The sequence below is a fragment of the Balaenoptera ricei genome, chromosome 10 (assembly GCF_028023285.1).
Source record: "Balaenoptera ricei isolate mBalRic1 chromosome 10, mBalRic1.hap2, whole genome shotgun sequence".
In the NCBI taxonomy this organism is placed as follows: domain Eukaryota; kingdom Metazoa; phylum Chordata; class Mammalia; order Artiodactyla; family Balaenopteridae; genus Balaenoptera; species Balaenoptera ricei.
In genome coordinates this window covers 27,465,405-27,485,232 of record NC_082648.1, presented here as the reverse complement: position 1 = coordinate 27,485,232, position 19,828 = coordinate 27,465,405, and the positions used below count along the sequence as shown (strand labels likewise).

The following is a 19,828-nucleotide window of genomic DNA, read 5'->3' as shown; positions in this document are numbered from 1 at the left end:
AAGTTGCTGGTTGTAGACACATTTCTTGCCTCAACATTCACACTGCTTCAGTATTTTATTACTGAAATATATAGAACTAATTTCCTGCTTGAATATATTTTAGACATTTTGCATAAACACTGGTTTTTCCAAGTTACACTGTGAACTCAGAAGAATCCTGTGTTAATTTTGGCTTTCACTTCACAGCACGTGTTTAATCACCTGTTGATAGGCAAAAATTAATTTTAAATGGTAGAAAGTGCTAGAATTTGATGTATGATACACGAAGAAAAATTAGGAGCCATTTTAAAACATCTGATTATTTTCCTTTTGCTGTCATAATTCCCTTTTTTAAAAAGTGGAAACATACATTTTATCATACTAAGAATTTGTGGCATGTTTTTAAAATTGTAAAAAATATAAAGTTCACCCATAGATTTAAATCAGCTAGACATGTAATGAAGATATCTAATACAGTTCCTGAATCAAAAGTAGGATTCAAGCCTGCTTCCCCCGTGGGATGTAACATCTAGGCAGCTATCCAAGCTGGACACTTCAGAGCTGTCCCTGACACTCCTACTCCTTCATCCCATCCACACATCCAGTTAATCACTAACTCCTAACAATTCTACTCCTATATACTTTTCAGTTCCTTATCTCTTCTACATCTTTGTGCCCCTGTCTTAATTCAAGAAGCTCATCATCTATTTAGCATCTATTGCAGATGTATTCATTATTGCAGACTGTATTTGCTTTATCAATGTCTTTGCTTTGGTAATCAAAAAATAAAATAAAATCTAAAAAAAAAAAAAGAAGCTCATCATTCTCTCTCCTGGACCATCTGTTGCCTATCAAAATGCCACGGCTCCTGCAGCTTGCTACAGTAGCCCTTCCTCTATAGTGCCATTACGGTCATTTTCCCAAAATGTATAAAGGACCTCCTGCTTGCCAGTTTAAAAATCCTGAAGAGCTTTCTCCACTGCCAACAGGATAAAGTCCCACCAAGACATGGTTTACACTAACACAATCTGATGCCATTTATCTTACAAATCCTAACCAATCCACTCCTGTACCCAATCCCAATTCCCAATACTCTAGTTACATCAACTTTCTTGTATTCCAAATGTGTGTTGTTCTTTTGGTGGGTTGTTTTTTTTTTTAAAAAAACAGTTGTTAAAGCCATCGTTGTTCCCTTGATAGGAAATGCCCTTCCTTCTCCACCTGGCAAATCCCTCCCTTCACCCTTAAGATGCAGCACAGAGCTGGCTCCAAAGTGACATCTTTCAGATTCTCTGGCCTGGGCATGAGTCTTTCCTCTCTGTGAAATCATAGCACTCTGCACACACCTTTGTATAGTCTTAGGACCTTGAATTATACATTTTAGTTACTCAAGTGAGCTTACTGAGAGCAAGACCATTGCTAGACACAAAGAAAAGCACTTAAATGTTTATGAAATGAATGCCTGGGAAGCCTGGACCAGGAGATAAACCTATCTAACTTTATCAAAAGGAGATTCCATTTGATCTGTTCTCCACTAGAAATTTTATGCAAATATCATGCCCTTCCCCCTTTCTGCCAGTGTTCACAAACAATAGAATAACTTTTGTGAAAATGTATTGTACCTATGGGCAATCAAAAGATAGTTCTGGATGGCTGAAAAAATGCAGGAAAAGTAGGGAGCCATTGCATATACTTCAAATCATCCTCCTTTACTCTGTCCTCTTGTCATTTCCACCTGGTCAAAATAACTCAATTTTTACTGATGTTAAAATGTATATGCTCCCTGGGAGGCAAAGAGCTCAGTCTTTCACAAAGTCAAACTATTGAATTAGCTAGTGGCTGTTTTACATGGTACAGAGCTGGTTCTTCTGAAAGAAGAAACAACTATTCTGGTAATTTTCTGTGACAAGAAAGCAGTAACAAACTCTAATAGGGAATGGGAGTGCTAATCTGAAAAGAGGAGTCCCAAATATTGTAGCACCAATAGATACCTGAAGGCTGAAGCTAAGTGAGCTTATACATAAATATGCCACTCCTTGAGCCCTCAAAGTGGCCATGACCTTGAGTTTAGGATGTACTCATCAGAATTAGTCTAGAAGCTGTTAATCATCACAGAAGAGACAATGTATACAATGATCCAAAAGCAGAAAAATAAATCAAGGAAGAGCTATATTATTGATCATTTTACAGCAATAATTTTATGTCTATTCCAATTTTTTAGAGAGGGAAAATCAGCTTTACAGAAAATGCTAAACTAAGTTTCAACCCTGAGATCAACTTACTCTTTAAGGAGCTATGCCTTTTTGTAATAAGCAGAAAGAATATACCTTTAGTATTACTTTACTTTGGCAAAAAGATGACGACAACAACAACACATGCACGCACACCTCAGTAAAATTAAAGGTCTTTGGCTCCTGTGCAGTTCTTTGTAATTTCAAAGACTTTTAATGTCTGAGAGTTAAACAAGCAGGTTCAATTTATGGAATAGCTGTTAATGTATTACTGCCATAATTTAACATAACCACCAAAATATAAAAATCATGGCGGCTAATACTAAAGTTTCTTTTCTAGAATGCAGTTAGGCCCACAAACAAGCAGACTGGCTTGACTTTGCTCTCTTTTTCAAAAGTGTAAGCTTTGTACCACTTCACTCACTAGAGGATGAACAGGGAAAATGCTCTCCCATTTGTCAAGTCAATGTGGGTACTCTCCCTTATCCATAAATGGCCAGTGGATTCGTAATTCTGCCTTAGTATCAATCACTGTAGACCTTAAAAGAACTTCCATCACATAATCCAATCCCTGCATATCACCTCTTTCAAGATGTGACTGAAATTCATTTCCTCCTGCTTAATCCCACAGACTCTGGCATCTCCTATATGAGAATTTCATATCTCTTTCACAAAAGCTACTTGCTTTGTATACCTTCCCCTAACATCTAACTGAATTTTTTAAAACAATCATTCCAAAGTAAATCCGTTTTCCTAGCAGAACATGGGTGTTGAAAAGGACTTTAGAAGTCATCTAATTCTTCACACCTGATAGATGGATCTTTTCTACAGTATCTCTTAAAAATGCTTGTCTAATTTCTATTTGAACAACACCAGTGATAGGAAAATAGCTCTTGAATAGACCATTCTACTTTTAAAAAGTCTATTAGGAAACCCATCCTTAACTTTTTATTACACGATCTGTAACACTAATACATACTAGGTCATATTGGTTACTATTACTTTACCTAGAACAAGTTTATCCTTCCTACCAGATTGTAATTTGCTTTTCTGAGTATTTTTTATAAGTATAAAATTACTATATGGGCTTCCCTGGTGGCGCAGTGGTTAAGAATCCGCCTGCCAAAGCAGGGGACACGGGTTAGAGCCCTGGTCCGGGAAGATCCCACATGCCACAGAGCAACTAAGTCCATGCACCACAACTACTGAGCCTGCGCTCTAGAGCCCACGAGCCACAACTACTGAGCCTGTGCTCTAGAGCCCGCAAGCCACAACTACTGAAGCCCGCACGCCTAGAGCGCATGCCCCACAACAAGAGAAGCCACTGCAATGAGAAGCCCACGCAACGCAATGAAGATTAGCCCCTGCTCTCCACAACTAGAGAAAGCGTGCGTGCAGCAACGAAGACCCAACGCAGCCAAAAATAAATAATAAATTTTGATAAATAAGTAAATAAATAAAATTACTACATGGCCTTTGTTAATCATTTAAAATCTATAGAAAAATTATAAAGACAAAAAAAGTGATTCTAAAATCTAGTGTTTGATGAAATTCCCTCTAGTATTTTTTCTATGTATTATATAAAATGTAACCTAGTACAGCATATATACAACATGTATATACATTTATATTTCATTGTAAGCATCTTCCTATATATTTTGAGAACATGTTTTTAATATTTGCATAATCTACAATCTCATGAACAGATCATAATTCATTTAGCCATTTTCCTATTGTTGAACATGTTAGTCGTTTCCCATTTCTTCCCATTCTCACTGGAGCACCTGATGTGATGTGATAAATCATTCACTAGATCACTTAATAACTTACTACTGGTAGATTTCTAAAACTGGAACTGTGAGATCAAAGGACATAAACATCTTTAGCTCTACTGACACATGGAGCAAGTGTGTTCTTCTGTTTCCTTGTTTTGATTATTCCCCTTTCAAAGAGTTCCTGTTTCACAGGACATTCTGAGTAGGTAGTTATAAGTCAAGTGACCTTGTGTTCCATGGTCACATCTGATGGGACCAAGGGTAAGTGTTGACCAAAGCTTAGCCCATCAGAGTCTAAGGCATCAGTAATTGGAACTTCTGTGTTTCTGCTAGGCACTGGTACTAAGAAGTGGTATAACTGAGATTTGTGGTAGCCATGTTTTTTTGCCATCCACACAGAGATGCAGAAGAGGCCGGTCCGAAGGACAGGGAGTTGTAACTGTCCTGGTTCCAGGCTCCTGTGAGGCCTGGATGAACTTACTGTCCCTTGGCTCCTAGAGACACCTTTTTATTGTTTCTATATATCCCCCTTTTCTCTTGAGTTATAGTGGGATTCTTCTATTCCTTGCAACAAAATGTTCTCTAATTCAAATAATACATATTACTACATTGTTTCCCAGAAAGTTATATCAATTTACACTGTCATCTAAAGTTACATTGTTATCTGACGTATATAAGGGTGCCAATCCAAAATATAACCATTCAGAAAATTTTTGCCAATGTAATAAAAGAATATTTTGTATATTTCTTTGACTGCCAGTTATATAAAACTTTTTTCTCATTTATTAGGCATTTGTGTTTCTTCCTTTCTGAAATATTTGTTCATGTTCCTGGACAACTACTAACTACTTAAAGGCTTCTTAAAGACAGTAGTTATTAATTCTCTCCCTTCATCTCTTTGGAATCTTGTTTCTATACAACTCTGCTACTATGATGTTTAAGTTTCTTATATTTTTTTGCCTAGGTTAATGCAATGGCCTTCTAATTGAAACTGAGCTTTTAAGAATATGAGATTGAAGCAGAATAGATCAGGGTTTTAATCATTTAATTACTAGTGAACTTGAAAATAGTATGTATCTAATAGCAAGTTTTATTTGTTCAATGAGGATAAATTCCAATTATCTCAAATGTTTGTTAAAGATTAAATGAGATGATAAATGTACTTTGCATTGTCTGACATATAGAAAACACTGAAAGTTGGTATCGCAATTACAGCAGTTGTGTTATAAGTGCATTTAAACTGGCTCGAATTGAACTACATATGCTTTGCAAATATAAAACAGCTGCACAAGAGAGTGCACAAACACAGGTGCAATAGTTTAAGTCGTTCAGGCAACAATGTTCATGTGCTCTGTTGTAGGAGTGAGACCGAGAGATCATGAACCTGCTGCTCCCTCATACTGCATACAGCATGACCCCGAAATACAAAAGGAATTATTTCTTCTGGTGCCAAAGCAAAGAAGCAGCAATCTATTCCAATCCTGAAAAAAACACACATACTGGATTGGTCTTAACGAGAGAGTTGATCTCCAAAGCTATGCCTTCCTAAGGGAATTCTCAAGGACTTTTTGCACTCTATACAAGTTTTACTTAATGTGCTGACTTTAGAATCTAAATATCAAGAATAAGATATGACTTAATTATATTGTGGTGGTAATGATAGAAGAAGAAAAATTCTGGCCTGCTATGGATGAAGATGAAGATGAGAAAAAGAACAACTCAGGCTGCCTTGGATGTTGTTCTCTCCAATGTTTCCATCATTTTAACTGCCCGTTATCTTTTTAGATGACAAGACTGAAGATCTATTCCTTGAATGTTTAAAACTATCCAAAGGTTCCTCATTCTTTATAGGATACAGTAAAAATTTCTATGCAAACCAAGGTCTCCATTCTCAAATCCTGCCCTACCTTAGCTCAAATTCTACTCAGCTACCAGCAGTTCCCAGGCCCATCATGCCTCCTTGCTTTTGCTGCCTCAGACTATAATTCCCAGCCCACTTCACCTGTACAGTCAATCACCTGTTCCTATCTCCTACACCCCTCCACTGTGTCACCAATCATACTGAATGCAACTGAACAGTTAACAGATTGTTAGTCGAACACCATGTGGGTACAGACCATTTCTAATTAGGTTCTTTATCCAGAACCTAGCAAAGGCAGATGGACATGCAAAAAGTCTTCTTTTGGAGGTGATGAATATGTTTATGGCATAGATTAGGGTGACGGTTTTACAAATGTATACTTATCTCCAAAGCTTGTCAAGTTATATACATTAATTACGTTCAGCCTTTTGTATGTCAATCATGCCTCAATAAAGTGTTTTCTTTTAAGCACTTGTTGAATAAATGAATGTGAGGAGTGAGAGAGTGAATGGAAGAGATCAAAGAAAAATTTATCCTATAGAGAGAAGGAAAATAGTACTCCTAGGTTTTAACTGCCAACCGTAGAAATTACACTGTTCATTTATTTGTTTATTTGTGTATTATCTGTCTCCCCCTCTATTATGTAAGTTCACTAAGGATCCTGGCACCCATTGTGTCCCATGCCCTGTCCTCCACACCTGCAACACTGCCTAGCATAGAGTACATGTTCAATAAATATTTGATAAGTGAATGCAAGGTTAACTTGATAATAGTAACACAGCTGAAGAAGCAATGTCTCAATAGGCAGTAGGGTGGTCCTGAGCAAGGTGAAGCAGATGAATGGGGTGAGCAGAGCAAAGGGAAGGGAGGCTGGATAAGCAAACACAGGTTGTATGTCTCCAGCAATGTCCACAGAAGAAAGTGCCTTAACTCACAACAGAAATATACTAACCAGGTGAGGAGGCAAGATGGCGGAAGAGTAAGACACGGAGATCACCTTCCTTCCCAGAGATACAGTAGAAATACATCTACACGTGGAACTGCTCCTACAGAACACCCACTGAACGCTGGCAGAAGACGTCAGACCTCCAAAAAGTCTGAGCCGTGTGGATGAAAGGCTCTGGTACTCCAGCCAGGCATCAGGGCTGTGCCTCTGAAGTGGGAGAGCCAACTTCAGAACACTGGTCCACAAGAGACCTTCCAGCTCCACGTAATACCAAACGGCAAAAATCTCTCAGAGATGTCTATCTCAACATCAAGACCCAGCTTCATTCAACGACGAGCAAGCTACAGTGCTGGACACCCTATGCCAAACAACTAGCAAGACAGGAACACAGCCCCATCCATTAGCAGAGAGGCTGCCTAAAATCATAATAAGGCCACAGACACCCCAAAACACACCACCAGACGTGGACGTGCCCACCAGAAAGACAAGATCCAACCTCATCTACCAGAACACAGGCACTAGTCCCCTCCACCAGGAAGCCTACACAACCCACTGAACGAACCTTAGCCACTGGGGACAGATAACAAAAACAACAGGAACTACGAACCTGCAGCCTGTGAAAAGGAGACCCCAAACACAGTAAGATAAGCAAAATGAGAAGACAAAAAGCACACAGCAGGTGAAGGAGCAGGGTCAAAACACACCAGACCTAACAAATGAAGAGGAAATAGGCAGTCTACCTGAAAAAGAATTCAGAATAATGATAGTAAAGATGATCCAAAATCTTGGAAATAGAATAGACAAAATGCAAGAAACATTTAACAAGGACGCAGAAGAACTAAAGAGGAACCAAGCAACGATGAAAAACACAATAAATGAAATTAAAAATACTCTAGACGGGTTCAATAACAGAATAACTGAGGCAGAAGAAGGGATAAGTGACCTGGAAGATAAAATAGTGGAAATAACTACTGCAGAGCAGAATAAAGAAAAAAGAATGAAAAGAACTGAGGACAGTCTCAGAGACCTCTGGGACAACATTAAACGCACCAACATTCGAATTATAGGGGTCCCAGAAGAAGAAGAGACATAGAAAGGGACTGAGAAAATATTTGAAGAGATTATAGTTGAAAACTTCACTAATATGGGAAAGGAAATAGTTAATCAAGTCCTGGAAGCACAGAGAGTCCCATACAGGATAAATCCAAGGAGAAACATGGCAAGACAAATATTAATAAAACTATCAAAAATTAAATATAAAGAAAACATATTAAAAGCAACAAGGGAAAAACAACAAATAACACACAAGGGAATCCCCATAAGGTTAACAGCTGATCTTTCAGCAGAAACTCTGCAAGCCAGAAGGGAGTGGCAGGATATACTTAAAGTGATGAAGGAGAAAAACCTACAACCAAGGTTACTCTACCCAGCAAGGATCTCATTCAGATGTGATGGAGAAATTAAAACCTTTACAGACAAGCAAAAGCTGAGAGAGTTCAGCACCACCAAACCAGCTTTACAACAAATGCTAAAGGAACTTCTCTAGGCAAGAAACAAAAGAGAAGGAAAACACCTACAATAACAAACCCAAAATATTTAAGAAAATGGTCATAGGAACATACATATCGATAATTACCTTAAATGTAAATGGTTTAAATGCTCCCACCAAAAGACACAGACTGGCTGAATGGATACAAAAACAGGACTCATATATATGCTGTCTACAAGAGACCCACTTCAGACCTAGAGACACATACAGACTGAAAGTGAGGGGATGGAAAAAGATATTCCATGCAAATGGAAATCAAAAGAAAGCTGGAGTAGCAATTCTCGTATCAGACAAAATAGACTTTAAAATAAAGACTATGACAAGAGACAAAGAAGGACACTATATAATGATCCAGGGATCAATCCAAGAAGAAGGTATAACAATTGTAAATATTTATGCACCCAACATAGGAGCACCTCAATACATAAGGCAAATACTAACAGCCATAAAAGGGGAAATCGACAGCAACACAATCATCGTAGGGAACTTTAATACCCCACTTTCACCAATGGACAGATCATCCAAAATGAAAATAAATAAGGAAACACACACTTTAAATGATACATTAAACAAGATGGACCTAATTGATATTTATAGGACATTCCACCCAAAAACAACAGAATACACATTTTTCTCAAGTGCTCATGGAACATTCTCCAGGATAGATCATATCTTGGGTCACAGATCAAGCCTTGGTGAATTTAAGAAACTTGACATCGTATCAAGTATCTTTTCTGACCACAACGCTATGAGACTAGATATCAATTACAGGAAAAGATCTGTAAAAAATACAAACACATGGAGGCTACACAATACACTACTTAATAACGAAGTGATCACTGAAGAAATCAAAGGGGAAATCAAAAAATACCTAGAAACAAATGACAATGGAGACACGACGACCCAAAACCTATGGGATGCAGCAAAAGCAGTTCTAATAGGGAAGTTTATAGCAATACAAGCCTACCTCAAGAAACAGGAAACATCTCGAATAAACAACCTAACCTTGCACCTAAAGCAATTAGAGAAAGAAGAGCAAAAAAACCCCAAAGCTAGTAGAAGGAAAGAAATCATAAAGATCAGATCAGAAATAAATGAAAAAGAAATGAAGGAAACAATAGTAAAACTCAATAAAACTAAAAGCTGGTTCTTCGAGAAGATAAACAAAATTGATAAAGCATTAGCCAGACTCATCAAGAGAAAAAGGGAGAAGACTCAAATCAATAGAATTAGAAATGAAAAAGGAGAAGTAACCACTGACACTGCAGAAATACAAACGATCATGAGAGATTACTACAAGCAACTCTATGCCAATAAAATGGACAACCTGGAAGAAATGGACAGATTCTTAGAAATGCACAACGTGCCGAGACTGAACCAGGAAGAAATAGAAAATATGAACAGACCAATCACAAGCACTGAAATGGAAACTGTGATTAAAAACCTTCCAACAAACAAAAGCCCAGGACCAGATGGCTTCACAGGTGAATTCTATCAAACATTTAGAGAAGAGCTAACACCTTTCCTTCTCAAACTCTTCCAAAATATTGCAGAGGGAGGAACACTCCCCAACTCATTCTACGAGGCCACCATCACCCTGATACCAAAACTAGACAAAGATGTCACAAAGAAAGAAAACTACAGGCCAATATCACTGATGAACATAGATGCAAAACTCCTCAACCAAATACTAGCAAACAGAATCCAACAGCACATTAAAAGGATTATACACCATGATCAAGTGGGGTTTATTCCAGGAATGCAAGGATTCTTCAATATACGCAAATCAATCAACGTGATACATCATATTAACAAAGTGAAGGAGAAAAACCATATGATCATCTCAGTAGATGCAGAGAAAGCTTTCGACATAATTCAACACCCATTTATGATAAAAGCCCTGCAGAAAGTAGGCATAGAGGGAACTTTCCTCAACATAATAAAGGCCATATATGACAAACCCACAGCCAACATTGTCCTCAATGGTGAAAAACTGAAACCATTTCCACTAAGATCAGGAACAAGACAAGGTTGCCCACTCTCACCACTATTATTCAACATAGCTTTGGAAGTGTTAGCCACAGCAATCAGAGAAGAAAAAGAAATAAAAGGAATCCAAATTGGAAAAGAAGAAGTAAAGCTGTCACTGTTTGCAGATGACATGATACTACATATAGAGAATCCTAAAGATGCTACCAGAAAACTACTAGAGCTAATCAATGAATTTGGTAAAGTAGCAGGATACAAAATTAATGCACAGAAATCTCTTGCATTCCTATATACTAATGATGAAAAATCTGAAAGTGAAATTAAGAAAACACTCCCGTTTACCATTGCAACAAAAAGAATAAAATATCTAGGAATAAACCTACCTAAGGAGACAAAAGACCTGTATGCAGAAAATTACAGGACACTGATGAAAGAAATTAAAGATGATACAAATAGATGGAGAGATATACCATGTTCTTGGATTGGAAGAATCAACATTGTGAAAATGACTCTACTACCCAAAGCAATCTACAGATTCAATGCAATCCCTATCAAACTACCACTGGCATTTTTCACAGAACTAGAACAAAAAATTTCACAATTTGTGTGGAAACACAAAAGACCCTGAATAGCCAAAGCAATCTTGAGAACGAAAAATGGAGCTGGAGGAATCAGGCTCCCTGACTTCAGACTACATTACAAAGCTACAGTAATCAAGACAGTTTGGTACTGGCACAAAAACAGAAATATAGATCAATGGAACAGGATAGAAAGCCCAGAGATAAACCCACACACATATGGTCACCTTATCTTCGATAAAGGAGGCAAGCATATACAGTGGAGAAAAGACAGCCTCTTCAATAAGTGGTGCTGGGAAAATTGGACAGGTACATGTAAAAGTATGAAATTAGAACACTCCCTGACACCATACACAAAAATAAACTCAAAATGGATTAAAGACCTAAGTGTAAGGCCAGACACTATCAAACTCTTAGAGGAAAACATAGGCAGAACACTCTATGACATAAATCACAGCAAGATCCTTTTTGACCCAGCCCCTAGAGAAATGGAAATAAAAACACAAATAAACAAATGGGACCTAATGAAACTTAAGAGCTTTTGCACAGCAAAGGAAACCATAAACAAGACCAAAAGACAACCATCAGAATGGGAGAAAATATTTGCAAATGAAGCAACTGACAAAGGATTAATCTCCAAGATTTACAAGCAGCTCAATAACAAAAAAACAAACCCAATCCAAAAATGGGCAGAAGACCTAAATAGACATTTCTCCAAAGAAGATATACAGATGGCCAACAGACACATGAAAGAATGCTCAACATCATTAATCATTAGAGAAATGCAAATCAAAACTACAATGAGGTATCATCTCACACTGGTCAGAATGGCCATCATCAAAAAATCTACAAACAATAAATGCTGGAGAGGGTGTGGAGGAAAGGAAACACTCTTGCACTGTTGGTGGGAATGTAAATTGATACAGCCACTATGGAGAACAGTATGGAGGTTCCTTAAAAAACTAAAAATAGAACTACCATATGACCCAGCAATCCCACTACTGGGCATATACCCTGAGAAAACCATAATTCAAAAAGAGTCATGTACCAAAATGTTCATTGCAGCTCTATTTACAATAGCCAGGACATGGAAGCAACCTAAGTGTCCATCATCGGATGAATGGATAAAGAAGATGTGGCACATATATATACAATGGAATATTACTCAGCCATAAAAAGAAATGAAATGGAGGTATTTGTAGTGAGGTGGATGGAGTTAGAGTCTGTCATACAGAGTGAAGTAAGTCAGAAAGAGAAAAACAAATACAGTATGCTAACACATATATATGGAATCTAAGGGAAAAAAAAAAAAGGTCATGAAGAACCTAGGGGCAAGACGGGAATAAAGACACAGACCTACTACAGAATGGACTTGAGGATATGGGGAGGGGGAGGGGTGAGATGTGACAGGGTGAGAGAGTGTCATGGACATATATACACTACCAAATGTAAAATAGATAGCTAGTGGGAAGCAGCCGCATAGCACAGGGAGATCAGCTCTGTGCTTTGTGACCACCTAGAGGGGTGGGATAGGGAGGGTGGGTGGGAGGGAGATGCAAGAGGGAAGAGATATGGGAACATATGTATATGTATAACTGATTCACTTTGTTATAAAGCAGAAACTAACACACCATTGTAAAGCAATTATACTCCAATAAAGATGTTTAAAAAAAAAAAAAAAAGAAATATACTAACCAGGTGACAAGTGTGCCCTAGAATGGAACTGTATTTGTCCTTCAGGCTGTCCTTCCTCAGTGCTCCACCCCTACCTGCTCTGGGATCCATAATCACCAAGCAACATCCTGATCATGATTTTACTTCTATAGATACAGATACAAGGGCGAGAACCTGCAAACTAAAAAACACAAACAGGACTTCCCTGGTGGCGCAGTGGTTAGGAATCCGCCTGCCAATGCAGGGGACACGGGTTTGAGCCCTGGTCCGGGAGGATCCCACATGCCGCGGAGCAGCTAAGCCTGTGCGCCACAACTACTGAGCCTGTGCTCTGAGCCCGCGAGCCACAACTACTGAGCCCACGTGCCACAACTACTGAGGCCCGCATGCCTAGAGCCTGTGCTCTGCAGCAGGAGAGGCCACCGCAGTGAGAAGCCCTCAAACCACAACAAAGAGTAGCCCCCACTCGCGGCAACTGGAGAAAGCCCGCGCGCAGCAGTGAAGACCCAACTCAACCAAAAATAAATAAATAAATAAATTTATTTTAAAAAATAATAACGATAAAATGAAATAAAATAAAATAAAATAAAAAACACAAACATCTAGTTGGCTTGGCAGTTACATTTTTTAAAAAAGTTTAGGCATTTATGAAAAATATATGTTTCTTATGACCTTGGTTACTGAGGGAATCATCTTTCAAAGCTGCCCTCCCCCTGGGCACATTGAAAATTGCATCTGTGAGACTTTAGGGTGATACCCCAATGTTCTGTTGCTCATCAAGGTAACAACGTAGGAAGTCAGTTGGCTTTACCCATATCTTTGTATTCCACATGCAATACTCAACATCAGCTGTTTCTGCAACTCAAGTTCTGTGACCCTGGACAAGCTGCTTAATCTTTATGGACCTCAGATTCTTCTCTGACAGATCCTTCCAATCTCTAAATTATGTGAAAATAAACATTTAGCAATGTATAATAGGGATCTAAAAAATCTCTAATAGATTCCATCTGTTTGCCTTATGGAAATACATCTTTATGGAAATAAATCTGGGTTCAGGATCAGGAAATTGGCAAAAATTTTAAAAGAGCACAGGGTTTAAGCAGACAGGGAGGAAGGAAACAACTGCTTACAGGGGAAGTCAGTAACTCAACACCTTTATTACAATAGAACAATTACAGCCCCCACAGAGTAGGGGTTATTTGTAAAAATATGGAATTTTTCTAAGGATAAGGTATTGCTAGATACCCTCATACAACTCCATCAAGCCATCACTGGGCTTAAAGTGGTGACAACTGAATGAGAAAGGTATGAGTGTGTTACACAAAACTGTTCCAAGGATTTGCTGCTGCCTACATAGACCCATCGCCAATTTATAGAAAGTTTGCCTTTTTATTTGACAGAAGCATAGGAGCAGTTATAAAAACAGAAGAAGAAATATCTCAGAAGAAACTGATGATAATCAAATATATGGCACACTCACAGAAAGAAAAATCCTGCCAAATGCAACCACCTTTGAGCCATGGCTTTTGGGTGAGTTTACATCATTCATGTGCACACTGTATATAGGTGTCACACCCTGTAGCTCTACATCTAACACAGCAATGCAAAATTTTTACTGATGCACAAAATTAACTCATTCTAAGCGTTTCTTGAAACCATGGCAAAATGGAACTGTAGGAGAGGGCAAAAGAAGGCAATTTTTACTACATCTATTTTAAAAAGTCACATTTTTATGCAAACAGCTTCAATACCAGGGGCATGTGAACAAAGCAGCATCAGCAATGACAGCATCAACAGGTACTCCTTTCCTTCAAATCCCTAGTGTTCCATCGTCTCAGCACAAGGGCCAAATGGACCACCAGGGGCAAAAATAGTTAACAGCAAAAATGGATTATAAATCTGTATCCCAAAAGCAAAAAAGACTCAGTTTAGAAGTTAGACAGAATGTGGCAATAACAGGAAGAAAAACGTAATAATTTAACTGCTGTTTATGAGCTCTGTGGTCTACTTATTCAAATAGTTAAGTCAGGCAGCATTCCAGCATAATGTGTCAAAGAAGCAGAAAGACTTGTCTGTTTGTACCGAACTAGTGGTGGGTTGACATGCTGTCTACTCAGACTGTTATGGATTTGAATCATTCCAGGCACTTTATTCAGAGTTTCCAATTTGTCATCTATATAATACTTTTATAAGAAATAACTCTAAATAATGGTTGCTTTACATATTTACAAACATAAAGCTAAACTTGCCATTTACTAAAATCTTAAGTTGTACTGAAGGACTGAAAAGCATCATGCCATCAAAGAGTTTGAAAAGTTGGAAGAAGGGTCACAAAGCACTGAAATCTAGCACCTCCCTCCACCCTCAGAGACAAGGACAGTGGGTGCTTCACAGCTGACCTGACATTCTCAACTTGTTACCACAAGACTGTGGACATGGTGGTGGGTCTCACCACTGACAATGTTTGTGAATGGAAGTGAACACATCACCATGAGCAATAAGAGATACCAGGTTCAAAAACCACACCCCCTCGAGGGAACTAACTTCATGGGACTCACTAGTAGGGATCACAGGTGCTTCAGGGACTGTCCCACTGCCGATTCCTCTTCACCAATTTCAGAAAGTGTAACCCTAAGCTTCTTGTCTTGTCAGTGGCTGATGGAACAAAGTTTTTCAACACATTCTGAACACCCCTGTGGCTTTATTCTTTATTACTCAGAAAAATCAGTCAAGAAACATATTAATAAACATATTTACAAGTGAAAACAAATGATTAAGTGCCTGCCAATACCTATAAAATACTGGGATACATTCTGACATAAATATCCACTTTAAAAAACACAATCTTATAACTTTAACTTAGTAACAATCAAAATAGTAAAGAAATTCACAAACACTTAGAGCACTTGAGAAGCGTACTGATTTGCCCAGCTCACCTCAACTGCTTGAGTAACCACATCCCATCCCAGGCACACAGATGCTCACACACTTCATACCCATTCACTCATAGGCTTTTTCAGGTTTCTAAGACACAAGGTAATAAAGGCAACATAAACAGCCTAATGTTCTTAAATTATCTCATTTCCTCCCAAAACTTATATTGCTTATGAACAATTGTTTTTATGGGTGAAAATTTCATCCAAATAATACAACATTCACTTAAAATTTTTTTACAGATGCTGCCAAGGAAATTTTCAGGCAGATACATACCTATTATTACTGGAAAAGATGCCTTTTTTAGAGCTAGTATGCACCTAATCTAATTTTGCATATTAAAAAACTTTACAATAATAAGAATAATATAATGTATTAATTAGACCAGTAAGCACAAAAGAAAGTAAGAATTTTAGCTACAATAAGTCAACTACAATAAATACCAAGAACCCACAATTAGCAGTCAGGCCTGAAAACCTGTTCTTGAAGTAAGAACATGAGTCCTTGACCAATACAAGGTTATCTAATTTTATATTATAATAATAATAAAAAAAAGAAAATCAAACAAGTAGGGCCTGTTGGCAATGACCTTTTCTAGCTCTCTGGGCAGCCACTGACCCACTGGCATGAATGTCCAAGATGACAGCAGAACAGCACAATTAGAGGAACTAAAGCTGCATTAGCAAATCCTCTCCTTGCAACCCCTTCCTATATCAAATAAAAATGGCAGACACAGCTAGACTCACAGATCCCTGGCGCTACGGTTTAAATGATAGGAAAACTTACACAAAAGAAGTATCCAGAGTATAGACAGCACTCTTTTTGTTTTTCACTTTCATGTTTTAGGGCACAGTTTTGGGGAAGGGGATACAATGCTGCTTTACAAAGGACATAGAAGTCCCTTGTTTGAGCTACCAACCTCTTAGCCACACAGAAAAATGTCAGTCATCCATTTGTTAGCACCAAAAATCTCCTTCTACTGCTTACAATATGCACCACACATTTTAAGGGGCTGTTCAAACAGAAAAACAAAGGCAGCCCTTGAAATAGAAGCGGATCTTCCTAGCTTTGCCCCTTCCTTTATCACTTATGCCTACATGCCTGCCGTTAAAGCACTGTCACATTGTTTCCACATGCTGAGGCCCTTGAAACTTGTGCAAAAGCATTGCAAAATAAAACTGCATAAACATCACATTACAAAACATGAGCTAGTAATAGTAGGTCAGTCATGTGGGCCAGAATAATGATTAATAAAATCATAACTTACAAATGTCCCTGACCTGAGACATTTTTTTACTTGAAGAAGACATTGAACACGTTGTGGTCACGGGTGTATTTCAAAAAGCATATTGGTACAAGTCACTCTGAGAAACCATTTAAAATGATTGTCTTTTTGCCACTTTCAGTGGTCATAATACAATTTCAGAGGCATGAAAAATTTTTAAAGATTAAAGAATAATTCTTTCATTTTTCCAACATCAACATGTAATTGTATAGGTATAACTGAGCTGCTTAAAATCAATCAACAGAAGTGTGTAATGCTGGAGGCTCCTTCCAGAAAAGCTTATAGCTCCCTTTCCTTGGACCACATAGAGATAATGCCCCACACCAAATGTAGTACAAACTGGATACACAGTACTAGGATTACTTACCTTATAAAAGCTGAATTTATTCCTCTTGGTTAGAAGTCACAAATGGTTAAGAAGTAAAACTCCCTTCATTTGTTCTTCTAGTGAGCCAAATCTAGCCTCCCATTAACCCAGTCCATTGCAGATAATTTCACACAGCACACGCTCCCAGTTTCCAGCCCAGCAAGGATAATCACATTCCGGCGGGGAGTGAACAGATGGTGGATTCCATGGTAACCAGCCCTCCTAAGGCGATTGGTAGAAGTGTGTGACTACTGCTTATTGGGTAACAATCGCTGTCTTTGTGCTCCAGTCTTGCAAATCCTAAAGGAAGGAACGAATATATAGCCACTCACATGCGCAGGGGCTTGCCTAGCAGGTGTTCGGCTATTTAAACAAGGCAATACAGGCCAATTAAAAGCTGTCCTGGAAATCTACCCTTGGAGGTACAAAGTCCTAACATGTCAGATAGCGTCCACTGCTCATTCAGGGAGAAAGGTCACATGAGGCTTAACTTGACAAACAGAAAATAAAACTTGAAAGTTAACTTGAAAATTCAAGATAACGCATTCCAGAAATCTAAGCTGCATCAGTAAGTCCTTTTCTGATTTACAATCCACATCAGAAGTGAAACTGGTTTTGTATTTAGATTTTTTTAAATAAAATTTTCAAATTTGCAAAACTTAGTTTGAAAATAAAAGTTTTCAAAATCAACTGTCTTATAAATGTACATGTAATAATTTTTTTAAACTTACATAAATTCATTTTTACTGTTTTTGTTGATTTGGAAGGAGAGGAAGAGGTTACTAAACTTCAAATTTTCATTAGGGCCTTATGCAATTATAGGATTGAAATCTCTTGGTTACATACTCTCTACTGGGTTTAATTTGTTTCTGCATCCATGAAAGTTAAATGCCAATTCAGCAGGAAAAGAGCTTTCCCCCAATCCGTGGTGCTCAAGGAATCAGAGAATACGTCCTTGGAAGAGCAAAATGGCTGAAAACCAAATAAATCTAAAACAGATAAACTCAAAATAAATCCATCAGAAATAAATTTTTTTTTTTTTTTAGAAATAAATTTTTTAAAGGCAAGGAAAAGAAATAATTAGGATAAGTTTAAAGCAAAAACTAAATAAAACAAAAATTGTGAGCTGTGACTAGACTTTTAGGTCTTAATTACCTCATTACTCTATGGTTACCCACTATCCTAAATTTAGGACTTCTTTTCTTGGCATGAACAGAAATGAGACACAAATGTTGAAAGGAAAAAGACAAAATTATTATTTGCAAATGATACGATTCTATTGTAGAAAAAAAATTCAAAGAAATCAAGGATATTATTTATAATACCCAAAATTTAGTGATGTGGCCAAACATATCAATATAATTCCTTTATAAGGCAAAAACTATCAGAATACTGGTGAAATTTACTAACAAGGGCACACAACACTTGGGAATAATATTATCAAGAACTGTGTATGAACTATTTGGGGAACAAAGAAATGAACTCTTGTCAGAAGAAATAAAACTAAATGGAGAGAAATAATGCATTGCTAGATACAAAGATCCATTTTAAAGATGCCAATTACCAGATAGTCAGTCTTCTAGTAAATTTATATATATATATATATATAACATATATATATGTATATATGTGTGTGTATATATATAAAGTCTTCCAGTAAAATTTCCAACATACTTTAGGAAATAAATTTAACAAAGTGACTCTAAAGTTTATTTGGATTAAAAAAATGAAAATACCAATGAAAATTCTATGAGAGGAGTAATAATGGGTAAAATAACTGTACCAAGTTTTTTTAACATGTTAAAAATACTATAAATATACAGCTATCTCCCAAATTTATAACTCCAGGACAAATCTCTTTCCCCGTGAATTGCAGACTCTTACATCTAACTACTTACTGAACATCTCTGCCTGATTAATGTTTAATAAATATCTCGAACATAACATCCCAAAACTCAACTCCCAATTTCTCACCGAAACCTGCTCCTCCTGCATCCTTCCTTGTTTTTGGAAACAGCAACTCCACCATTCCAATCACTTGAGCTGAAAGCCTGAGAGCCCATCTTTGACTTTTCTCTTTCTTTGACATCTTCACATACAACCTGACAGCTCATGACATGGGCTATTTCTTCCAATATGGCCACTTCTAATATGGCCCCTCCACCACTTCCACCTGGTCTAGGCCATACCACCTCTCACCTGGATTCCTTAATAATTTCCTAATTAAACTCTCTGCTTCCACTTTGCCCTGTACAGGCTATAAAACCTAAGCGGATAATGAGAATTCTCTTCTCAAAACTGACTTTCCCCTTGCACTGAGGATGAAAGTTCCATTCTGTATGAGGGCTTAAAAAGCCCTTAATAACCTGCACCTCACCCCCATTAACTCACTTGATTCGTCTCCCACAACCCTCTCCTCCCTTCCGTGAGCTCTCCAGGCAGAGTCTGACGTTGTCTCTTCTCCTCAGCACCTTTTCAGTAACTTGGACAGTGACAGTGTTTACTACAGGCCAGAGTTCTCTGCACACATCTCCACTTACAAACCGAGAGCCCCTCAAAGCCAGGGACTGTGCCACTCTGATCTTTGTGTTCCTGGTGCCAAGCAAAGGTCCTTATACACAGTGACTACTTACTGAATCTGCTGAATGAATAACAGCTTG

The 19,828-nt window shown here is 37.8% G+C and overlaps 1 protein-coding gene across 2 annotated transcripts in view; it reads right to left on the bottom strand.

Annotated features, from left to right (window-relative positions):
- Positions 1-19,828, bottom strand: part of FGD4 (FYVE, RhoGEF and PH domain containing 4) — a 214,824-nt gene that overhangs the window by 114,175 nt on the left and 80,821 nt on the right. The gene's annotated exons all lie outside the window — the stretch shown is intronic.